The 23,302-nt window shown below is 36.0% G+C and overlaps 1 protein-coding gene and 1 pseudogene across 8 annotated transcripts in view; one reads left to right on the top strand and one right to left on the bottom strand.

Annotated features, from left to right (window-relative positions):
• Positions 1-8,541, bottom strand: part of LOC105738906 — a 33,450-nt pseudogene extending 24,909 nt beyond the window's left edge.
• The window catches only part of MBD5 (methyl-CpG binding domain protein 5), a 466,846-nt gene that overhangs the window by 292,909 nt on the left and 150,635 nt on the right, over positions 1-23,302 (top strand). For 4 of the 8 annotated variants that reach the window (XM_030801005.1, XM_012502548.2, XM_030801006.1 and 1 more), the window contains one exon: positions 14,275-14,397. The gene's annotated coding sequence lies outside the window, so the exon portion shown is untranslated. Of the gene's footprint in view, positions 1-14,274; positions 14,398-23,302 lie in introns of those variants that run through there. The other 4 variants (XR_004027266.1, XM_030801004.1, XM_030801003.1 and 1 more) reach the window with 1 other exon arrangement.

The raw sequence follows: 23,302 nt of genomic DNA, 5'->3' as shown, positions 1-23,302 counted from the left end.
TAGGTTTTCTAGTTTTTGAGCATATAGTTGTTCATAATAGTTTGATAATCTTTTGTATTTCTGTGGTATCAGTTGTAATGTCTCCCTTTTCATTTCTGATTTTGTTTATTTGGATCTTCTCTCCTCTTTTTTAGTCTAGCTATTGGTTTATCAATTTTGTTTGTCTTTTCAGAGAAGCAATTTCATTTCATTGTTCCTTTTTATTTTTTTGTCTCTATCTGATACCTTACATTTTAAACAAAGGGAAACTAAAAAAATTTTTTCAAACCTAAATGCCAATAGGAATTTCCTAACAAAGAAATTCTGTGGTCAAATTAATTTGGTAAAATATACTGTATTGAACTGCGTTATGCAAGCATGTATTGCATTTCTGTAGATGTATATTGTTTAATGAAATATAACTTAGTAAACAGTTACATTATTCCCAATTATTATAGACCAAGGGTGTCCAAACTCTTTGGCTTCCCTGGATCACATTGGAAGAAGAATTGTGGGCCACACATAAAATACACTAACACTAATGGTAGCTGCTGAACTAAAAAAAAAATTGCCGAAAAAAATCATATAAAGTTTTAAGAAAGTTTACGAATTTGTGTTGGGCTGCATTCAAAGCTATCCTGGGCCTCAGGCAACCTGCAGGCCATGCGTTGAACAAGCTTGTTATAGACATTTGAATTGTGTCCTGTCATGAAGATAGGTTCCCAAGGGCCATTTTTGTGGTACCTGTTTTTGTCCCCTAGGTGTACAGGTCTGGGAAAGCAGACCCACTCAGATCCCTACTAATTTGCCTAGGAGAAACATCTAGACTAACCCTCAAGATACCACTAATACATCTATCAATCAATCACAAAAGCCTGGAATTCTGAAAATACTGGATTATAAATATTTTTAAAGCATCCACAGTACTTTTTTACCTTTGTGCTTTTGCAAACCTTTCCCATTCCGTTTGCCTACTCTCTCTTTCCTCTATTTCTATATATTAAAATCCCAACTCTTTTTTTAAGAGATGAAGTCTCACTATGTTAACCAGGCTGGTCTTGAACTCCTGACCTAAAGCAACCCTCCTGCCTCGGCCTCCTAGAGTGCTGGGATTACAGATATGACCTGCCACCCCCAGCCTCAATTTTTTTAAAATGTCATACTCTCTTTAAACCTTTCTCCAAGCTCTCCAATGGGAATTAAACTATTCCTTGTTTGGTTTTCTCATTCTCACCTTGCATTTATTTCACTGATAGTACATCTAACAATCTGCTTTATTGATCCATACAGTTGTAGTGCATGTACTCTACGCTAGACTCCATAATATGACCTCTAGTTCTTCCTCGCTCTGGAGAAGCTCATAGGCTAGCTGAGAAGGCAGATATATAAGCAAATTTCTGCAGTGTAAAATGATATGTATTCGTAAAGGTATATATATTCACAAATAATATCCAACGTGTCAAGACTTTTAACAGGGTACTTTGGTTTTTATAAAAATTATTTATAACTGTTACAAGGCATAACTTGCTTTGTGTAGACATTAGGCTTGTTTTATAAAAAATTATGTTAATAATAACAGTTACCATTTGCATGCTGCTTTGAGTTTACCAAATATTTTATATTTATCATATCAGTTAATCCCAGAAACATTGAAGATAATACCTATAAGGTAGGCAAGAGTTAAGACTTCCTTGGTTGTAGGTAAGAACACTCCCCCCACCACACACACACTGCCTAAAGCCCTCCTGCCACACACACACACATGCACACACTCTACCTTAGGCCAAAAAAGAGTATGGTGGGTCATAGGATGAAATGTTCAGATAGGTTGATATGAGACTCCCAGCTCTCTCTCTCTCCCTCTGGATTAGTGGCATTGTTAACTCCAGTCTTGGTAGCCCTGACAGTTTTGAGCATCACTGGCCCTGATTTGGCTAAATGCCAATCTCTGGACCCATCACTGTAGACAGAGAGAGAGAAGGATATGCTGACTGACTTTGGCAGCTAGACACATCTCTAGAGGTGGGGTAAGATTTCCAAAGGAAAATCCATATACGGCTACCAGAAGTAGCAGGAAAGAATGGTGAGAAGTCAAACAACAAACATCACTCCAGCAGATGCAATCATCTCCATTTTACAGATGAGAAAATGGATACTCAGGCTAAATGACCTACTCAAACGTAGGTCTTCTCATTACAAATCCTGCTATAGATTCCTTAAAGGAAAAAAGGGATGGAAAAGAAAAGAGACGTGGTTTCAGTTATGACATCTATTTCTAGTCTATGTTTTGTAGTTAGTCAGGCATGATTGTCTTTAGGGTGATAAGTGAGTTTGATCTGTGTGGGTAGTTGAACAAGACATTTGTGTGAAATAAAGTGTCCCAAGATGAGTGTGGAGGAGTAGGAAGAGGTGCAGTGGACATGATCCTTACGATCCAAAGTTAGGAATTTTGGAATACTAAATCAAAATAGTTAACAAGTGTTAGCTACTTACTATGTCTCAGGCATTTTGGTAATTACTGTTCATATATCATTTAAAAATCACCACGTTCCTATGAAATGAAGATTTTACAGATAAGGAAGCTTAAGCAAAAAGAGGTTTAATATCTTATCCAAGATTATGTAACTAGAAAGAAATAGAGCCAGGATTTGAATCTAATCTAGAACCTATGCTCCTACCCACAATAGTGCCTGTTTTTGTCATGGTTACCAAATAAAGTAGTGATGTTTACATATCTGCCATATGCTGGCTTCCATGGCAGATACTTGTCTGGTACAATACCTGTTTTCTAGAAATTTCTCCTATAAAGTTGTATGAGACAGCAATTCATATGCAGCACACTTAAGAATTTATAACTGCCTACTTAATTTCCAGAGATTATTAAAGTTAATTTTATGCTTTTTTAAATTTATCAAAGTTACACATCAAATTATCTCAAAAATTAAGTAGTTGTACAAGACTTAAACAACAGCAGTCCCCTGCTCTAAGCTTCCTTCCATCAGTTTCCAATCCCTAGATGCAATCATTTTCAATTTTTTTTTTGGTAATTTATGATTTACTTTTGTAAAGCCATGTGGACAAAGATTAAATGTTATGCTTGAATTTTGAACATTATAAATACAAAACACAAAACATCCAATGTTAAATACTGATTTCTCATGCCTGACTTGGACTTAGATATTGAATACTTCCCATTTTATAGAAAGGAACTTTCGAAGTTTTGTCAATACTTAAAGTATATACTATTATTCCTCACCAAAATCTTCATGAAATTTAAAAGGCTGATATTAAAAGTAGTTTTTTTTCTTAAATATGCTAAAACATGTGAATTTGAATTAACCTTCAGATTTTCAAGGCACGAAGGATGTACAAATAGAGTACCCAAGAATATGTTTTAACACATTTAGGGTAAGTTTGTTTACAGTTGTGACAGTAATGCCTTTGACTTTCAGACATTGAAAAAAAATACCCTAAGCAAACATACAGGGTGTTTTGGGTCAACTTACTTCTTAGTAAAAATAATACATTGTAGCAATCAATTTTTAAGCCAAATTCTTAAAATCACTCAAAAAACACTTGCATTTTATAATTGTCAAACAATGCATTTATGTAATAGAAGATACAACAAAATCTAGAAATGAAAAATCTCACACTATATTCCAAGTACCAAAATAGGAAAGAAGAAATTTACAAATTCTTTTTTAACTGTGTCTTTTGGTAATTATAAAACAGAATATCTCTAAATCACGTGATTATATTTCTACTTCTTAATTTTTTTTTCAGTTTCACAGATAATCTACTAAATCCTTACTATGCAAGCTATAGACTTAGATCTCTTTATTATCTCCTACCCTACTGCCACAAGCACACCATCATTTCTATATAGTTATATAATGATTTTAAGTTTAATATTCAATTGTGCATGTTATTATAATGATATAAACTCAGTTCATAGCTGAACCATATCCTGTATCTAACTCTGCTTTTCCTAAAATTAATAACTGTCTTGTCATTTGCTTGGTTCCCAATGTGCTTATTTCTGATTTGGCTGAAAACTGTGTCCCACATAGTACAGACCCCTTTTCACTATCAACTCGAGGCTTCTTTCTGCCGCTGTTTTGAGTTGGATCTCCCAGTTTTCACGTCTTTTCCTTCTTGAGTTGGTCTTGCCTGTCTGAAGATGTCTTTATTGGTTTTATTCATTTTTTTTTTTTTTTTTTTTTTTTTGTTTACTGGCTTTTTTATTGATATTTGATACTGATTAGGGTGAGGATCATAGGATTTTTTTTATTTTTTTTTTATTATTTTTTTGGTCTGTAATTCATTGTACTTTCATGTGCTTTTCCTGCCATTTCATTTTTTATATTCTATGTTTAAAGTTGTTTTTTTTTTTTTTTTTTTTTTTTTTTTTTTTCCATTGTCTTTTAGCCTTCAGTGTTGAAAAGTTGAAAGATAGTCTGATTTCTGTTTTATCTGTTTTTCGTTTCTAGAAGCTATTAAGATTTTCTATTTCTATCAGAGATCTGAAATTTTATTAGGATATGCCCTTTTGGAGACCTATTTTCATTCATTCAGCCAGGTACTCAGTGAGCCCTTTTAATCTGAAAAATTCATCTTCTTTAGTGCAGGAAAATTTTTATAAATTATTTTTTTGAATTTTTTTTCTTTTTATTTTCTTGGTTCTCTCCTTCTGTTATTTGGATGTTGAACCCCCCAGACTAATTTTCTAATATTCATGTCTTTTGTCTCCTATGTTTGTTTTCTTAGTGTCTTTACTTGCAGGGAGATCTGACCTTTCTATTGAGTTCTTCATTTCTATCATTATTTTGTCTCTCAGCAGTACTTTCTTGTTCCCTGAATGTTCTTTTGTTTTTGTTTAGACCATCTGTTCTTCTTTCATGGATGTAGTTCTTCTCTTATATGTTAGAAACATTTTTTGAAATTTTATGTCCCTAAAGAGTCTCATTTTCTGTTTGTTTTACCCTCCATCTTTCCTGTTAAGGGCTTTCCTCAGAAGTCTAGTGGTCCTTGGCTGTCACCTTGTAGTTAAGGAAGTAAAAAAGTGGATACCTCGATAACATGTAATTGGGGCTTAATGACTACGAATTTCCTAGATCTGACCGCTGTTTTATCCAGGAACCTAGTATTGTTTTATTGAATATCTTTCTTTTGGGCCTGTTAGATTCACCAAAGAAGAATCTTCTTCCACTTTCCTACCTAGAGGCTATAAGATGGGCTGCTAGCGTTGTGTGAACCAAGTAAAAATGGACTTAGAGTCTCAATATTCAGCAAATAAAATTTCATTCAGTTTTCCTCTTTTCAGTAGAGAACCCTTCAAAATTCCCCAGTTCAAGGCTGGGCACGGTGGCTCATGCCTGTAATCCCAGCACTTTGGGAGGCCGAGGCAGGTGGATCACTTGAGGTCAAGAGTTCAAGATCAGCCTAGCTAACATGGTGAAACCCCATCTCTACTGAAAAAATATATATATACAAAAATTAGCCAGGTAAGGTGGCACGTGCCTTTGGTCCCAGCTACTTGGGAGGCTGAGGTGGGAGGATCACTTGAGCCCAGGAGGCGGAGGTTGCAGTGAGCTGAGATCATACCACTGCACTCCAGCCTGGACAACAGAGCAAGACCCCATCTCAAAAACAAAAAAAATCCCCAGTTCAAGAACCTTCTATTTTACTCACGCCAAAGAGTGAACTTTTAGTCTTCTGCTAGAATGAGAGAGGGAAAAGCACTTGGCCAGTTGTGAATGGTGGCAGTTAATTAGAAAGTATCTAATTCTTTTTAGTTTCTTCTTCGTTTGTTTATTTATTTACTTTTGCCACCTATTCTTTTATTCCTGTAAAGAAAGTATCTAATTCTTAAATAAATTTCTAACCAAGTTTGTTCATAGTCTCATCTTTATCTCACTTCCGTAAGCACTGGCTGTCACCAATTCCTAAGTCTTTTGGAAATTGTAGTACAAAATTGCTGCCTAGCTTATCATTACCAACTGCTGGTTTAGAAACCAGCTTGCTTGGGTCTGCTAAGTCAGTTAGCAATAGTCCTGCTTTCTAGCTTCCAAACTGCGGTTACTGTCACTCATCTCTCATTCTCCTTTTTCTTATTTGTTTTGGTTTTTTTTTAAGAGACAAGGTCTCATTCTGTCACCGGGCTGGAGTGCAGTGGTGCTAACATAGCTTATTACAACCTGGAACTCTTGGGCTCAAGTGATCCTCCTGCCTTAGTCCCCCAGGTAGTTGAGACTACATGTGTGTGCCACTAAGCCCAACTACTTTTTTTAATATTTTGTAGAGGCAAGGTCTTGCTATGTTGCCCAGGCTGACCTCAAGCTCCTGGTCTCAAGTGATCCCCTTGCCTTGACTTGCCAAAGCACTAGGATTACAGACATTAGCCATTGTGCCAAGCCTTGTTTTTGCTTTTTAATAAAATACTTAACATAAAATTATATTTTAGTTTGGTTTTGGAAAGGGATAGAGTTAAGTGCATATGTTCAATCTACCATCTTTATGAATAATAGATACTCTTGATTTTTATTATCTGTTGTGAAGTTTCTTCTTTTTAACATTTGTTGGATTTGAGGCAAATATCTTTTAAAATGACAATATCTATGTGGAGAAAGTGGGAAATTATATATCCAACCCTTGTACTCAGTCTCAGGGTAAGACTTGAGGAGATTTCTGTTTATGTATCATATATTTTATATTTACATGCTTATATATTTAAATGCTTATATTATGCTTGCTTCATTGCATATAAGGGTGTTTATTACTCAGTAAACCAAGGAACAATAACTAGGAGTCATATATTACTTAATATATAGAGAGCTTAATCTCTTTTAGTTAGGACATATGATAAGATGATCAAATATTCCAAGTCAAACGCTAGGCAACTGACCAGGTGCAGTAGCTCGTGCCTGTAATCCTAGCGCTTTGATAGGCCAAGGCAGGCAGATCACTTGAGCTCAGGAGTTCAAGACAAGCCTGGGCAACAAAGTGAGACCCCCATCTCTACAAAAATTATCCAGGCATGGTGGCACATGCCTGTAGTCCTAGCTACTCAGGAGGCTTAGGTGAGAGGGTGGCTTGAGCCTGGGAGGCAGAGATTTCAGTGAGCTGAGATCCCACCACTACACTCCAGCCTAGGCGACAGAGTGAGACCCTGTCTCAAAACATTAATTAATTAATTTTAAAAGCTAGGCAACATAGTTTAAACTTTAAAGAAAGGCTGAGCATGGGGCTCACACCTGTAATCCTAGCACTTTAGGAGGCGGAGGCAGGAGGATGGCTTGAACCCAGGAGTTTGAGACCAGCTTGGGCAACATAGCGAGCCCTCTTCTCTACCAAAAATAAACAAAATTAGCTGGGTGTGGTGGCTCTCACCTGTGGTCATGGCTACTCGGGAGCCTTAAGTGGGAGGATCACTTGAGCCCAGAAGTCAAAGTTGCAGTGAGCCATGATCGCACCACTGCTCTCCAGGCCAGGTGACAGAGTGAGACCCTGTCTTAAAAAAGAATAATAATAATAAAATAATAATAAATAAGCTTTAGAGAAAGAAGATAGGTCCACCAACCATGAGCCAGACAATTTGCTTTGTATATTTTATTGTCTTATATAATACATGTATGAAATGATTTTTGACTTCTGTATTTTACGGATGAAGACTCCAAAGATTCAAAAAAGTTATTTCCCCAAATTCATACAGCTAGGGCATGACAAAAGTCGAATTCAAATTCAAGATTCATTTATTTCAAAGTTAATGCTCTTTGGAACTGAGTCTGTGTAAGATAAGATGGCATGTGTGGTTTCTACATATGGGACTGCAATAAAGGTCCCAAAACTTGGAGAAAAGTCAAATGTTACTATCAGAAATTGTAATCAGAAAATCCACCATTGTACTTTCTCACACCTATGTAATTGAATCCTTCCAACACCCCTAAGAGCTGGCTATGTAAGTGTAAGTTTTGTAGTTATTGATCTTAAATCTGTAAAACATTGTCTGCCTGTATCAAAAAATTGATTGATCTCAGTGTCTTTTCCTGGTACCCCCACCAAGAACATTTCCACAGATAAATTTGAAGTTACTTGGTCATTTCTGAATTAAAATTAATTTCAGCTTTAAACTAAGATTCTACCCCTATCTCGTATTTGTATCCCTTCTACTCTTTTCTTTCTTTTCTTTTGAGACAGGATCTGGCTCTGTTGCCCAGACAGGAGTACAAAGGCTCAATTCTGGCTCGCTGCAACCTCCACCTCCTGGGCTCAAACCATCCTCCCATGTCAGCCTCCCTTGTAGCTGGGACTACAGGCATGCACCACCACACGTGGCTAATTTTTGTATTTTTGGTAGAGATGGGGTTTTGCCACATCACCTAGGCTTGTGTGGAACTCCTGGACTCAAGCAGTTCTCCCACCTCAGCCTCCCAAAGTGCTGGGATTACAGACGTGAGCCACCATACCCTGCTGGGATTACAGACGTGAGCCACCATACCCGGCCTCTTCTTCTCTTTCACTCTTCTTCAAGTTCCTGAGGGAGACTGACATATCCTGAGGCATCATCAACATGTATGGGTTTGTGTATTTGTTTCTGTCTTTGCTGGCCTCTGTTGAGTAACTGCTTGGCCCTTGGCCTTTTGGTACCATATGCCAGCATCTACTTATGTCAGTTCCGCCTGCTTGGCCTCTGGACTTCATATACTGGATCCACTGCCGTGGTCCTTGCTGTAATTTCCAATTGTGAGAACCATGTGTTCCTTACCCTTCAAACCCCAGTCTCCTTTATGTCGTCCAGCTTAGTCTTAGCCACTTTTGCACCTTTCTCATGATGGAAGCTTCAATAACTTTTCACATGCTCTGCCACAATACGATGGAATGTTTAGGATTCAAAAATGTCTTCAGACAAATCTTCCCATCTACCTTTCTTAGCGTTTGTCTTTGGTACACAATGCTCAGATACCTTAATCACAGCCCCTCCAAACTCTTTCCTGCCTAGTAGCCCGTACCTTATTTATTTGCATGAGAAAACATCTATTATATTCTCTTGTATTCTTGTGTACTCTATGTTTTTAGTGGTACTCTAGGTTTTTAGTGGTATGTTTTTACATAAAGAATATGGCCATATTCTTTATATAAAAAAATGGTTAATCCTCTTGCATTCTTGTCTACTCTATGGTTTTAATCATGTAAGCTTTATACAATGATGCTCTTGAAATAATAAGGCAGCTTTATATGTACTGATATGATCAGTTGACAAAACATCTTACACGAAGAAAGCAAGGTATAGAACAGTATGCATAACCTGCTTCATTTGTGAAAATGTATGTGTAGTATGGCAATACATTGAACATCTCTGGAAGGACATATGAAAGTGGTAATGGAGGTTGCCTCTGGGGAGTGAAGAAACAGATGGCTGGGGGACAAGACTGAGAGAGAGATTTTTTACTCCCTTTTTATATCTTTAAAATTCTATGTCATGTGAATAACCTATTCAAAAAATAGATACAAGATAATTATAAAGCATTTGTAATTTGGCTTCTTCACTCTTGCTAATATCCAGATCTCCTATTCTCAGCCACAGATAAAAAGTAGCTTTATTGGCAAAGATATCTTTTTTTCCTTCACTGCTTCCTGACCTTCCACTCTTTCTTGTAGGACTTTACTGAAGGCTGCATAAAGCAGCCAACCTGATCCAACAGTCTGAATTTTTCCCTTCAATTAGAAGGGAAATACTTCAGTAGGCAGATGTCTGAGTCCTGAAATGTAACAGATGATAGTTTAGTTATTTTGTTAACTTGCCAGACTGTGATAGAAGGGGTCCTCACTACCCTTCACCTGACCCTCTTGGCCAAGCCAAGTCTACATTTTACTTACAAGATTTTTGCAGGTTCTGTTACTTACAAGAATTTTTACCTGCAGGGTTATTACACTGAATAGGTATTTAATATTATTATAAATGCATGAGTGAATAATTTTTCTAAAGGAATAAACTACCTGAGATAGTTTTAAATGTGTTTTTGATAGAGATTCTTTAAACCAATATTTAAAATTTCCCAGTTGTCCATTAATTATAGCTGTCTTTTTCCTCCTGATCTAAGGTCCAGTCAAGGTTGTTATATCTGCTTGATCTCCTTTAATCTAAAAAAAAAAATTCCCAGCCTTGTGTGTCTATCATGTTGTTGACATTTTTTTAACTCATTCAAAAACATTTATTGGCCACCTGTGAAATGGCAGGCATCGTGTCAGTTTCTAGGTATTTGTACATAATAATCAGTAAAATGTTATAAATACTACAACGAAGACCGTATAAAGTGCAGAAGGAGCACAAAAGAGGAAGATACCTGTCCTCTCTCAAAGATTCAGGAAAGACATGTCAGTGGGGAAATGACATTTCAGCTAACTTGAAAGATAAGCAGACAAAAAAGGGAAAGCAGAGATCATCATATGAGCAAAATATATGTATTACTTTTTATGTTTTTGCACACAGTTTAGAGATCTGAGTCACCTCTGAGGGTATTACCATGAGACATGAGTCAGGAGAAACACGCAGGAGCAGGTCTTTGTATGCTGGGCCAATGAATCTGGACTTCATCCTGTGTTTGAGAATTCAAAAGCTTTAAGGGACAGGCAGAAAACAAACACAACATATGATGTGGAATAATAGACCTGTGGCAAACTGAATTGTATGAGTTCTGCCTAGACATTCAAATTTGGGCTGACCAAACCTTGCCAGTGGGCTGGATTCCACAGACAGGACCCAGTGAGGACCTTTGAGCAGGCACTCGTGACGACGTGGAGAGAAGCTAAAGTTGGGGATGATGGGGACAGGAGACAGATCACAGGTTGGATATAGACACCACAGTGTGAAGGAGGACAGATGCCTCCTGCCTATCAGGTCTCTGTGATGACTGTGTTAAAATTTCAAGCTCATTCTTGGCACTGGACATACATAGCATTCTGAAGGCAGAGGTGCTTCCATCCCCTTTTTTGCCATGTCTTCCTCTGGATGAAACACATTCCTCACTACCATCTCTATAAATGATCTAAAAAAATCTTGCTTTTTTCACAAAAAGGATATGGTAGGCTGTTCCTTCCCCTTTCCCAGCTTTCTTTCACCCACATGGGCCAAAGTGAGTGACCCTCAAGTCTCCAAAGCGAGTGGCCTCACTTTGCCCTCAAGTCCTTCAAGTTTCTCACCCAAGAATTTTCATCATCTCTGACTATGTTTTCCACATTTCTTCTCAAAGTATCATTTATTTCTGTATAAATAAGCTAGAAAATGGAGCAGAGTTTGATGAATCTCAATGAACTCATCTCTCATTTTCACATGAGCTTCAGAGCACATCATGCCTCCAGATTAACAACAGTACAACACGCAGTCAACACTGGCCCCTGAGCAGAAGGCCATCCAAGCACTGTACTGTCTCCTTCACCCCTAAGAGCAGGGACAAATGTCCTAGTACCTGCCAACACCTAGAAGTCTTTCTTTCGTTCGTACAAACAATGATCACCAAACATTTTGGTCACATACTCTATACAAAAATTAAATAAATAAATAAATAAATTTATTGTCTATCCTCAATAAAAATACATTTTAAAGGTACTAGTGTTAATCTATATAAATATTACTAAAGCTTTTTTATTTTTATAGAAAACAGGTAAGTACTCATATTTCCTCCCCACATCAGCAGATTGTCTTGTGCATAACTATACCTGCTGTGTAATTCCCAGAGGCTGTATAATTTCCAGGGTTCAGATTTTTTTCTCCTTCCCTTTTTTCTCTGTATCAGTTCTTCTACTCACCAACATCTCAACACTGATTTGGGTCCCTCTCTCCCTTCAGAATCCTTTATTTCCTGGTTGTTTATTCTCAGCAACTCCTTCCATTCTGCCTAAAAACTCTTTAAAATTTTTCACAAACTAACAAACTTTAGTCCTTAGGACAAGCCAGGGTTCTCAAGTGAAATTTCAAATCTCTGTGAGGCTTCCCAATACCTTCATGCCAGAAGGTAAACAAATTACTTGCCTATCCCCATCAAATTCTAGCCTTTGGACTCTAATCTCATTGACATTTTTGATTACCCTGGGCCAGCTGTTTGCAAGATGTCACTTTAGTTTGGATATTTCTGAAATTTTTTATTATTAAATTTAGGTTAAATATTCTTTGCAAAAATATTACATTGGTGATGGTATGCCTTCTCAAGGTATGATATCATGTAAAAGGAAATTTTTAATACAGTAGACTACTATGGCTTGATGGGAGGTCTAATTTGAGTTTTTAATTCTCCATGTTTTCATTTTATAGTAATGAAGTAATTTCTTAGTGGTTTGGTACTCAAGATAGACTTGATATTGATATGTACTGTTTTATCCAATTCATTGGCTATCATTTTGGAACAACAAAAAAATTTCCCTTTTAAGTTGATGAGTTTCTAATGATTGGGGGAGTTGATAAAATCAACTTTCTGCCTTTTGAAGCTAAAAGCCAGGTGGCAATAATATCTACCTTATATGGTTGAAGTGAGGATTACTTGAGATGTTAACAGACAAAATGTAACTGTGAGTAATATGCTCCATGAAGGGGCTCTATTAATATAATTAACCCCACTCGGCCGGGCGCGGTGGCTCACGCTTGTAATCCCAGCACTTTGGGAGGCCGAGGCGGGCGGATCACGAGGTCAGGAGATCGAGACCACAGTGAAACTCCATCTCTACTAAAAATACAAAAAATTAGTCAGGCGTGGTGGCGGGCGCCTGTAGTCCCAGCTACTCGGAGAGGCTGAGGCAGGAGAATGGCGTGAACCCGGGAGGCGGAGCTTGCAGTGAGCCGAGATTGAGCCACTGCACTCCAGCCTGGGCGATAGAGCGAGAGTCCGTCTCAAAAAAAAAAAACTTATATACATATATATAATTAACCCCACTCAGATATTTATTTTAAACCACACATATACACACACACACACATAGATAGCATTTGTTATTGAAATTGATACTTTAAGTGTTTTGTGAATGTTAATCCTTATAACACCTCTATTAGTTAGATACTGTTATCCTTATTTACAGATAGGAAGCTGTGGCCCAGAGAAGATAAGTAACTTTCCTAAGGTCTTAGCAAGTGAGTGGTAATATGTCCTATTTTTCTCTGAGACCCCACTTGAAAGTAAGTGGCCTGTATAGCTACAATCTGTATTTGTGGATGATTTTCATTCAGCTTCTCCTCCTAGATAGTTGCTTTCCCCTGTCATCCTCCTCCCACCCCAATACTCTTTTACCAGATAATGATGGGTGTTTATTGAATGGCAGTACCACAATCCATATAGGTGTGTGATACTGTGTGTGTTTTGCATGTGTGTGCATACATCAGGCTGCTTAAATGAGTTGTTTTTCTTCCTTCTTTGTTGCTTTCTCCATTTTAATGTAAGTTTTTTTTTTCTTGTTCTCCTTTTGAGATTTTTAAGCATTAGAATTAGGCAGATCCAGATTTAAGCTGAACGTTTCTAAGACAGTGTTCTCATCTACAAAATGGTAATACTAACACCTATGTTATGAGATTGAGTGAGGATTAAATTAGGTGATATTGCCAATTATAAAGGCTATATAAAGATATTTTCTATCTATTTTATACTACATTTAGATGAGTTGTTGGGGATTTTTTGGCATTTTTTGGTATTTTCCATTTTAACTTAAAAGGTTTGGAGTTTTTGTTTTTAGTGGTGATGGTGATAAGACTGGCAAACTTCTTTTAATTGGGCTATAATAGAAAGAGTAGGTTTGAAGTTAGACTATTTAATATTAAATCCCAAAGCCTCAATTACCTCATTTTAAAGTGGGAATGTTAATGACTGTCTTGTATCATTATAGTGATCCCCATTATATCTCCAGTGCTTCCCGCAGTACCTGGCACAGAGCAATAAATATTGTTGAATAAATATCAAATAAAAAGATGTTGAGAGGATTAAATGAGATATAAAGGATCTACTGTTGTGTCTGGTAGATAGTAGATATACAAAATTATACTACTATTTTTATCAATCATTTTTAATTTATTAAATATGTTTCTTCTGATTATATTATTAAACATATGAAAATAAAGTATATAACATTTGCTTTAATTATTTCTGGTAGTTAATCATAGTATTTCTGAAGGATGAAGATACTAATACCTTGATTCTCTCTAGTTCTTTGGCAAAGACTCATTGATGTTTGGAAGTGAAAAAATGCCAACAATACTATTAATGATTTTGAAAACAAGCCTTTAGATAAATGTGTGGACTCATATTATTTCTGTTCCAGAGAGAAGAGGTACTTCCTTATAGGGACTCGTAAAGACATAGAGCATCTGGAAATTAACTGCCTCCATTACGTTGCTGAGTCACACACAACGCCTGTTATGTTTTCATCACTTCTCTCCAGAAGGTAGGCATCATGGTTTCCCTTCATAGATTCTTCATACAATTGTAGTTTTTGTCTGCAGACTTAGTTTTTATTAAATATGGAAAGTGTCTGACATCTATAGATTAAAATGCTGTGTTTCTCCAAAGTTAGGGTGCTTAAAGACGTTGCCTCTAAAAATTATTTCTATTGGAAAATGAATACATGTTTACTATTTTTTTTAAAAAAAGGTAATACAGAAAAATATAGTTATCCTACCACCTTCAGGTAACTATTCTTCATATTTTGTTATATCTTCCTGAATTTATTTTTATATGTGTATATTATGTATAATATGTGGATTTATATAGTTACAATAATTATGACTAGACACCATAGAGCTTAAATGGTCTTTCCCTGCCCTGCTTCTTTTACTTAGTGGTTTATTTCAGCCTTTTTAAAAAAAATTTATTTATTTTTTTCTCCTCAACTTTTATTTTAGATTCAGAGGGTACATGTGCAGATTTGTTAACTGGGTATACTGCGTGATGCTGAAGTTTGTGGTATAAATGATCTCCTCATGCAGGTACTGAGCATAGTGCCTAGCAGTCAGTTTTTCAACTCTTGCTCCCCCTTCCACCCTTTCCCCTCTAGTAGTCCCTGTTGTCTATTGTTGCTATCTTTATGGCCATGAGTACCTGATGTTTAGCTCCCACTTATATGTGAGAACATGTGATATTTGGTTTTCTGTTCCTGTGTTAATTATCTTAGGATAATGGCCTCCAGCTACATCATGTTGCTGCAGAGAACATGAGTTCATTCCTTTTTTATGGCTGCCTGATATTCCATGGCGTATATGTACCACATTTTCTTTATCCAGTCCACCACTGATGGGCACCTATGTAGATTCCGTGACTTTACTAATAGTGCTTAATATTGTGAATGCATGTGTCTTTTTGGTAGAACAATTTGTTTGCTTTTGGATATGTACCAAGTAATGTGATTACTGGGTTGAATGGTAATTCTGTTTTAAGTTCTTTAAGAAATCTCCAAACTGCTTTCCACAGTGGCTGAACTAATTTACATTCCCGCCAACAGTATATAAGTGTTCCCTTTTCTCCACAGCCTCACCAACATCTGTTGTTTTTTGACTTTTTAATAATAGCCATTCTGACTGGTATGAGAAGGTATCTAATTATGGTTTTGATTTGCATTTCTCTGATGCTTAGTGATAATGAGCACTTTTTCTTATGTTTGTTGGCCTCTTGTATATCTTCTTTTGAAAAGCGTCTGTTCATGTCTTTTGCCCAATTTTTAATGGGGCTGTTAGTTTTTTGCTTGTTCAATTGTTTAAGTTCCTTATAGATGCTGGATATAAGACAATTGTTGGTTGCATAATTTGCAAATATTTTCACCCATTCTGTGAATTGTCTGTTTACTCTGTTGATAATTTCTTTTGCTGTGCAGAAACTATTTAGTTTAATTAGGTCCCAATTGCCAATTTTTGTTTTTGTTGCAATTGCTTTTGAGAACTTAGTCATAACTTCTTTCCTAAGGCCCATGTCCAGAACAGTGTTTACTGGGTTTTCTTCTACCATTCTTATGGTTTGAGTTCTTACACTGAAATCTTTAATCCATTTTTAGTTAATTTTTGTATATAGTGAAAAGTAGTGGTCCAATTTCATTCTTCTGCATGTGGCTACCAAGATATTCCATCACCATTTATTGAATAGGGACTCCTTTCCCCATTGCTTACTTTTGTCAACTTTGTCAAAGATTAGATGGCTGTAGGTGTGTGGCTTTATTTCTGGGTTCTTTATTCTGTTCCATTGGTCTATGCATCTGTTTTTATACCAGTACCATGCTCTTTTGGTTACAGAAGCGTTATAGTATAGTTTGAAGTTGGGTAACGTGATGCTTTCAGCTTTGTTCTTTTTGCTTCAGATTTGCATTGGCTCTTCAGGCTCTTTTTTGGTTCCGTGTTAATTTTAGAATAGTTTTTTTCCAATTCTGTGAAAAATGACATTGGTAGTTTGATAGCAATAGCATTTAATCTGTAGATTGCTTTGGGCAGTATGGCCCTTTTAAAAATATTGATTCTTCCAATCCATGAGCATGTGATGTTTTTTCATTTGTTTGTGTCGTCTGTGATTCCTAGCAGTGTTTTGTAGTTTTCCTTGTAGACAGACATCTTTCACCTCCTTAGTTAGATGTATTCCCAGGTTTGTGAATGTGTGTGTGACTATTGTAAATGGGATTATGTTCTTCATTTGGCTTTCAACTTGAACATTATTGGTGTACAGAAATGCTACTGATTTTTGCACACTGAAACTTTGCTGAAGTCATTTATCACTTCCAGGAGCCTTTTGGTGGAGTCTTTAGTATTTTCAAGGTATAGAATCATATCATCCTATTGCAGCAATTTTTATGCCAGTAAATATCATCCACCTTAAATTCCAATTAAAGGTTATAACATGAATCATGTAACCACCTTCCTTTTATTAAATATATGGAAACATGACTTAACTGATATGTATTCATATCTGATGATTTTTTTAAGAGAATCTCTAAAAGTAAGTGTTGTAGAACCTCAGTACCTAAACATTTTCTCTGATGGAAGGGTTCCATGACACACAACATAAGGAAAGACTTATTCACCATCTTAGAGTTATATGTATACCAAGGTTGTAGAAATCAAACTTATTTAACCATGGAATGCATTCTTAAGATAACGTATGTCTTCAAGATGTTGACAATGAGGGAGGCAGTTTGGAGTTGTGTTAGTGAGGGTTCTCTTAGAGGGACAGAACTAATAGGATATATATATATGTGTATGTGTGTGTGTGTGTGTGTGTGTGTATATATATACACACACACACACACACACATATATATATCTTCGTTTCTATTGTCTATGATTCCAAGCAGTGTTTGTGTATATATACACACATATATACATATATACGTATATACATATATAGAAGAGCCAGTCTGAGTCCCAAAACTGAAGAACTTGGAGTCCAGTGTTCGAGGGCAGGAAGCATCCAGCACAGGATAAAGATGTAGCCTGGGAGGCTAGGCCTGTCTCTCCTTTTCCCATTTTTCTGCCTGCTTTACATTTGCTGGAAGCTGATTAGATTTTGCCCATCCAGATTAAGGGTGGATGTGCCTTCCCCAGCCCCCTGACTCACATGTTAATCTCTTTTGGCAGCACCCACACAGACACACCCAGGATTAATACTTTGTATCCTTCAATCCAATCAAGTTGATATTCAGTATTAACTGTCACAGGAGGCAAGGGGTATATGGGAGTCTCTGTACTTTCCACTCCATTTGCTATGAAACTAAAACTGCTCTGAAAAATAAGCTGTATTTTAAAGAAGAAGAAGGAGAAGAAGAAATGGAAAAACTTTAGAAAGGGAAATTTTTTAAATGACATTTTATAAATGTACATTTAAACTTAAGTTTAGACTTACACAAACACAAATAACATCTGTCAACATCCCACTACACACTTTTGAAAATGCTAGATTATGATATATTCTTAAAAATGGAATGGGTAGATCAAATAGTAAATAAATTGAAAGATTATACCAATTTACATTTCTACCAACAGTGTTTGAAAGAATGAGAATGTCACTTTATAGTTTTGTCAACTTTTGACATTAACTTTGTTTTTTACAAAACCTGATACGAGAAAAGTATATGGCATTTTAATTTTCATTTGTGTGATTACTACTGAGCATGAGTATCTTTTTATATATTTATTTGAATTTTAAGTTCTTTTATGAACGTCCCATTCATGAGCCATGCCAAATTTTTCTTGTGGAGGGGTCTTTGAATTTTTTCTAGACTGATAAGAATCATAATCATGTTAAGAATATTAAATCTATAAATCATGTATATCACAATTATGTCTTCTTTATTTTTAATGTTTTGTGGACTTTATTTTTGTTATATAATCTTCTCATTTTTATGAGCTTAAATCTATCATCTTTTTCATGGCTTTTGGGTTTTGATGTTTCTTTGTACCTTGGCCTTATTTTATTTTATTTTATTTTTTCTGTGGAATTGTAATTATTTTATTCCAAACCTGTTTCTCACTAATAATAGTATAGGGCCTGAGAATTTTATATCTTATGGGATAATTTTATGGGTATTATATAATTTGATTTGTATAGTATCCTATGACCTAGATCCTACCAGCTCATTTTTTTTATATGCACATTATTTTATTTTATTTTATTATTATACTTTAAGTTTTAGGGTACATGTGCACAATGTGCAGGTTTGTTACATATGTATACATGTGCCATGTTGGTGTGCTGCACCCATTAACTCGTCATTTAGCATTAGGTATATCTCCTCATGCTATCCCTCCCCCCTCCCCCCACCCCACAACAGTCCCCAGAGTGTGATGTTCCCTTTCCTGTGTCCATGTGTTCTCGTTGTTCAATTCCCACCTATGAGTGAGAACATGCGGTGTTTGGTTTTTTGTCCTTGCGATAGTTTCCTGAGAATGATGATTTCCGGTTTCATCCATGTCCCTGCAAAGGACATGAACTCATCATTTTTTATGGCTGCATAGTATTCCATGGTGTATATGTGCCACATTTTCTTAATCCAGTCTATCGTTGTTGGACATTTGGGTTGGTTCCAAGTCTTTGCTATCCTGAATAGTGCCGCAATAAACATACATGTGCATGTGTCTTTATAGCAGCATGATTTATAGTCTTTGGGTATATACCCAGTAATGGGATGGCTGGGTCAAATGGTATTTCTAGTTCTAGAACCCTGAGGAATCACCACACTGACTTCCACAATGGTTGAATTAGTTTACAGTCCCACCAACTATATGTGTCTCTGCACGTTAGATGGGTTTCCTGAATACAGCACACTGATGGGTCTTGACCTCAGAAACTGAGGTTCTGGTAAATAAAATACATAATTAGCCATGAATTCAAGACTTCAGGGCTTTCAAAATAGCCACACTAACCAGTTCATAATTTTGCATGATTAGATCTGGCTAAAAGAATATTTTTGGCAATATACAATAAGTCAGAATTCTCTGAAATACAAATTTGCCATGAGAATCTAATAAAAATGAGAGAGAAAATTTATTCTCTTAAATCTTATCTTACTTCCCTTGAACACACACCTAACATAGTAGAACACAATTTTCAATAGTGATTTTGGGGTTACAATTTTCACATGTAATTCCTTCTGCAGGTAAATAAAAATATAAACCCAGAACAGTAAAAATAACATAAGGTAACAGTAAAAGCCTACCAAGGCCTTTGTTTAGGTAAACATTTATCTTAACACTGGAGCTTCAGAATCCTGAGAAGACCCTTGAGATAAAGTGACAGACACAGGTTTGATTCTTCCTGGTATTTCAAACAATGCCCCCACAACCTAAGGACAACTTTTTGAGGATAAGTGACTGGCTAGGAGCGCCCATGTCCTCAGGCCTTGCTTGGGGCCTATAATCTCACCTAATCATTATTCACTATCCCCCAGAAAAGCCTCAAGCTAAAATTGTGATTGCTATTTAGAACTAAACTTGCAAATTCATTTTTGAACATCCGTTCTTCTGCCCTCATGACTTCATTTTTTGTTTAATTCATGTGCACCATTACATAGCAGCTGCACTAAGCATTAAAACCTACAGCAACAGTCAATATGTTCTGAGTGCTGGCCTTCTTTACTTTATAAAAAGACATTCTGATAACAAAAATGTCTAAGGATTACATTGCATAATTCATGCAACTGGGTATATAGTCATTAAAGAGGATAGGAAATGCAGTGATAGTGGGCAATAGTTCAGTAAACTCAGAATTTTGCAATACAGTTTTTATAAGCCAGCTTTTACTTGAAAAATCAAAATAATTTTTATAAGTGCAAAAATAAGTTTAGAATGCAATGGTCTCAGAAAACCAGGGGATAAGCTAGAGTCAAATCAGGCTACAAATTTCCTTAATGAGACCTTTCAGTTTTTCTTACATGGGATGTAAAATATATTATTTCTTAGCATCTATCCTGCTAAAACTTTCCATTTTTGCTTTGTTTCTAGGATTGAGCATTGCAGTCCTTTCCCTGTTCTTCCAGTAACTGTCTGCTTCAGTTGATAGTGAGATACAATTTCTTACTGATTATCATATTTAAGTCTCTTTTATCTCTTTTTATATGCAATGCTATTCTTTTTCTAGTTGAGGCTGACTTTGTTTTTGTTTCTTTCCTCATTGAATAAGAACCGTAACTGACAATATTGTGAACTCTTTCTGCCATTAGTTATTATGCAATATTTTCCAATTTCCTGTGATGAGCTATTACATTCACTATCCAACCTTAACAGAAGACCTCAAGGTATTGCTTTCTTTTAGTTTTTAATACCTTAAAAACTAATCAGATATTCATCACATATAATAGCACATGAAATTTTGTATTCTGTTTAATCCAAGGACGTTTTTCCATTTCAAATATACAATTTAATATTTTTTACAGTTTGGGGTTGTGCACCCATCGTCACAGTTAATTTCAGAGCATTTTCATCACTCCAAAAAGAAATCCTATAAACACTAGTATTCACTTTTTCCACAAATCCCCCAGTCCCAGGCAACCACTGATCTACTGCCTCTGTGGATTTGCCTGCTCTAGACATTTCAGATAAATGTGATCATAAAATATGTGGCCTTTTGTGACTGGCTTGATTTACTTAATGTAATAATTTTAAGGTTCATCCATACTGTACAGGAATCAGTACATCATCTCTTTTTATTGCTAAATAATATTCCATTGTATGTACATACCACATTTTATTTATCCATTCATCAGCTGATGGACATTTAGGTTGTTTCCACTCTTGAAGTAATGCTGCTGCGCACACTTGTGTACAAATATTAGTGTATTTATATATTTTTATTTCTCTATGAGTAGAACTGATGAGTCATCCATCTGGTAAGTTCTTAAGGAATAAGGTTGTAAGAATAGACAAAAGATAAATATTTCTGATGTCTGAAACCCTTTCAAGTAAAGGCACCTCGACCCTAATCCCACACTTGCTGCCAATATGTGTTTTCCTTCTCAATGAAGAGTGCCTCCCAAGGTTCTGCTATGTAAGAATTGGGGCATTTATTGCTGCTTCCCTCTACCCTTCATGTCCTTCATGTCAGATAACAGATAATCCTGGCATTGAAGTCTAAAAGTATAACCTCTGACTCTTGGTTCTGCAACCTATGTGTTTAGTGTAGAGATCCTATCTGCCCTTTGTACCCTGTCTGGCTTCCTTTTGAGGTTGTCATTAGATACTGGCAGGTTTGGTATCCACAGAAATGATAGGCGCTTGGGTAACTTTTGGAGTCAAATCCTAAAGAGTGGGGCCTTAAAAAGATTTGTGTATCTTTGCTTGACTAGTTCTCAGTTTTCTTGCCCTTACAAAGCAGAGGAAGGCTCTGGACAAAGTAGCTTTGATATAAAAGTAGCTTGATAAAGCCATCTCCCTCTCCATGTATCTCTCCTCCTTTGCTTGAAGGCCTGAATTACCATCACCCCACCTCCTTGCCACCAATGGAGAACAATTCATATTTTTATAATATGTACCAGCTTTTTTTCCAAATTAAACTTTTTATTTTGAAATAATTATATATTCACATGCAGTTGTAGAAAATAATACAGACATATGGTGTATTCTTTACCCAATTTCCCCCAATGGTAATATGTGTCCAATTATAGCACAATATAACAACCAAGTTACTGACATTCATGCAGTCAAGATAAAGAAGATTTCCGTCACCACAAGGGTCCCTCATGTTGCTCTTTTATACCACACCCATTTCCCTTCCCTCACCACCTGTTTCTTAACTCCTCACAACTCACTAATCTATTCTCCATTCCTATAATGTCATTTGAAAAAATATTTTATAAGTAGAATCACATGGTATGTAAACTTTGGGGATTGACTATTTTCACTCAGCATAGTTTTCTGGAGATTCATGCAGGTTACTGAGTGTATCAGTAATTTGTTCCTTTTTATTGCTTAGTAGTGCAGGCTGAGTATACCTCTTATGGAATGCTTGGAACCAAAAGTGTTTCAGATTTCAGATTTTGGGAAGTTTTGAAATATTTGCATTATCAAACCCCGCAAAAGACCCTAATAAGGTATTGCCTTCTTTTGAAATGATAACATAAAAACTAATCAGATATTGATCACATATAATAACATGTAAAATTTTATATTCTATCTACCCAAGGATTTTTTGAAAAGTCAAAATTGTCATGTTTCTGGAGAAAGCATATGTAAAATTTTACTCAAAAGACTTGGGAAATTCCATGATAGTATTCACAATTTAGTACAATACCTCCTGAGGATAGAGAAATAAAATTTAAATAATGATGGAGAGAAGAGCTATAGTTTCCAATAAAATATTACTTTAGTAAAAAAGGACACTGAGGGTTTTTGTGTATGTTAAAGGTTCTGCTTTTAACATGAGAGATAAAAAAACACTTTTGTGTCACAAGTATTTAGTATAATTAAATTTTTATAGAGGCCATATTTGGGATTCTGACCTTTATCCTAAGAGTGATGGAAAACCTCTGAAGGGTGTATATGTGAGCAGATGTGTGTGTTTAAATCAGATTAAAACATGCACATGGTTAAAATAAATGGTCCTTTGGCCCAGATTTTCCCATGTAAGCCTCGCTTCTCTTTCCACTTTTCCTTTGATATGTATCTCTATTTTTTCAGGTAAAAGTAATTTGCTTCCACCTGAAAATTTTTGTTAATCATTTTTTAGACATCATATATTAACAACACGCACACAAACACATAAAGGAGGCATTATATACTCACTCACCCAATCCTACCTCCACCTTTCCTGTCTCTATCATTCAGCATTTAGTTTCTTGTTGCTGTTGTTTTGAGACATGGTCTCACTCTATCACCCAGGTTGGA

The sequence above is a fragment of the Nomascus leucogenys genome, chromosome 20 (genome assembly GCF_006542625.1).
Source record: "Nomascus leucogenys isolate Asia chromosome 20, Asia_NLE_v1, whole genome shotgun sequence".
Lineage (NCBI taxonomy): Eukaryota > Metazoa > Chordata > Mammalia > Primates > Hylobatidae > Nomascus > Nomascus leucogenys.
This window is presented reverse-complemented; position numbering and strand designations above follow the sequence as displayed.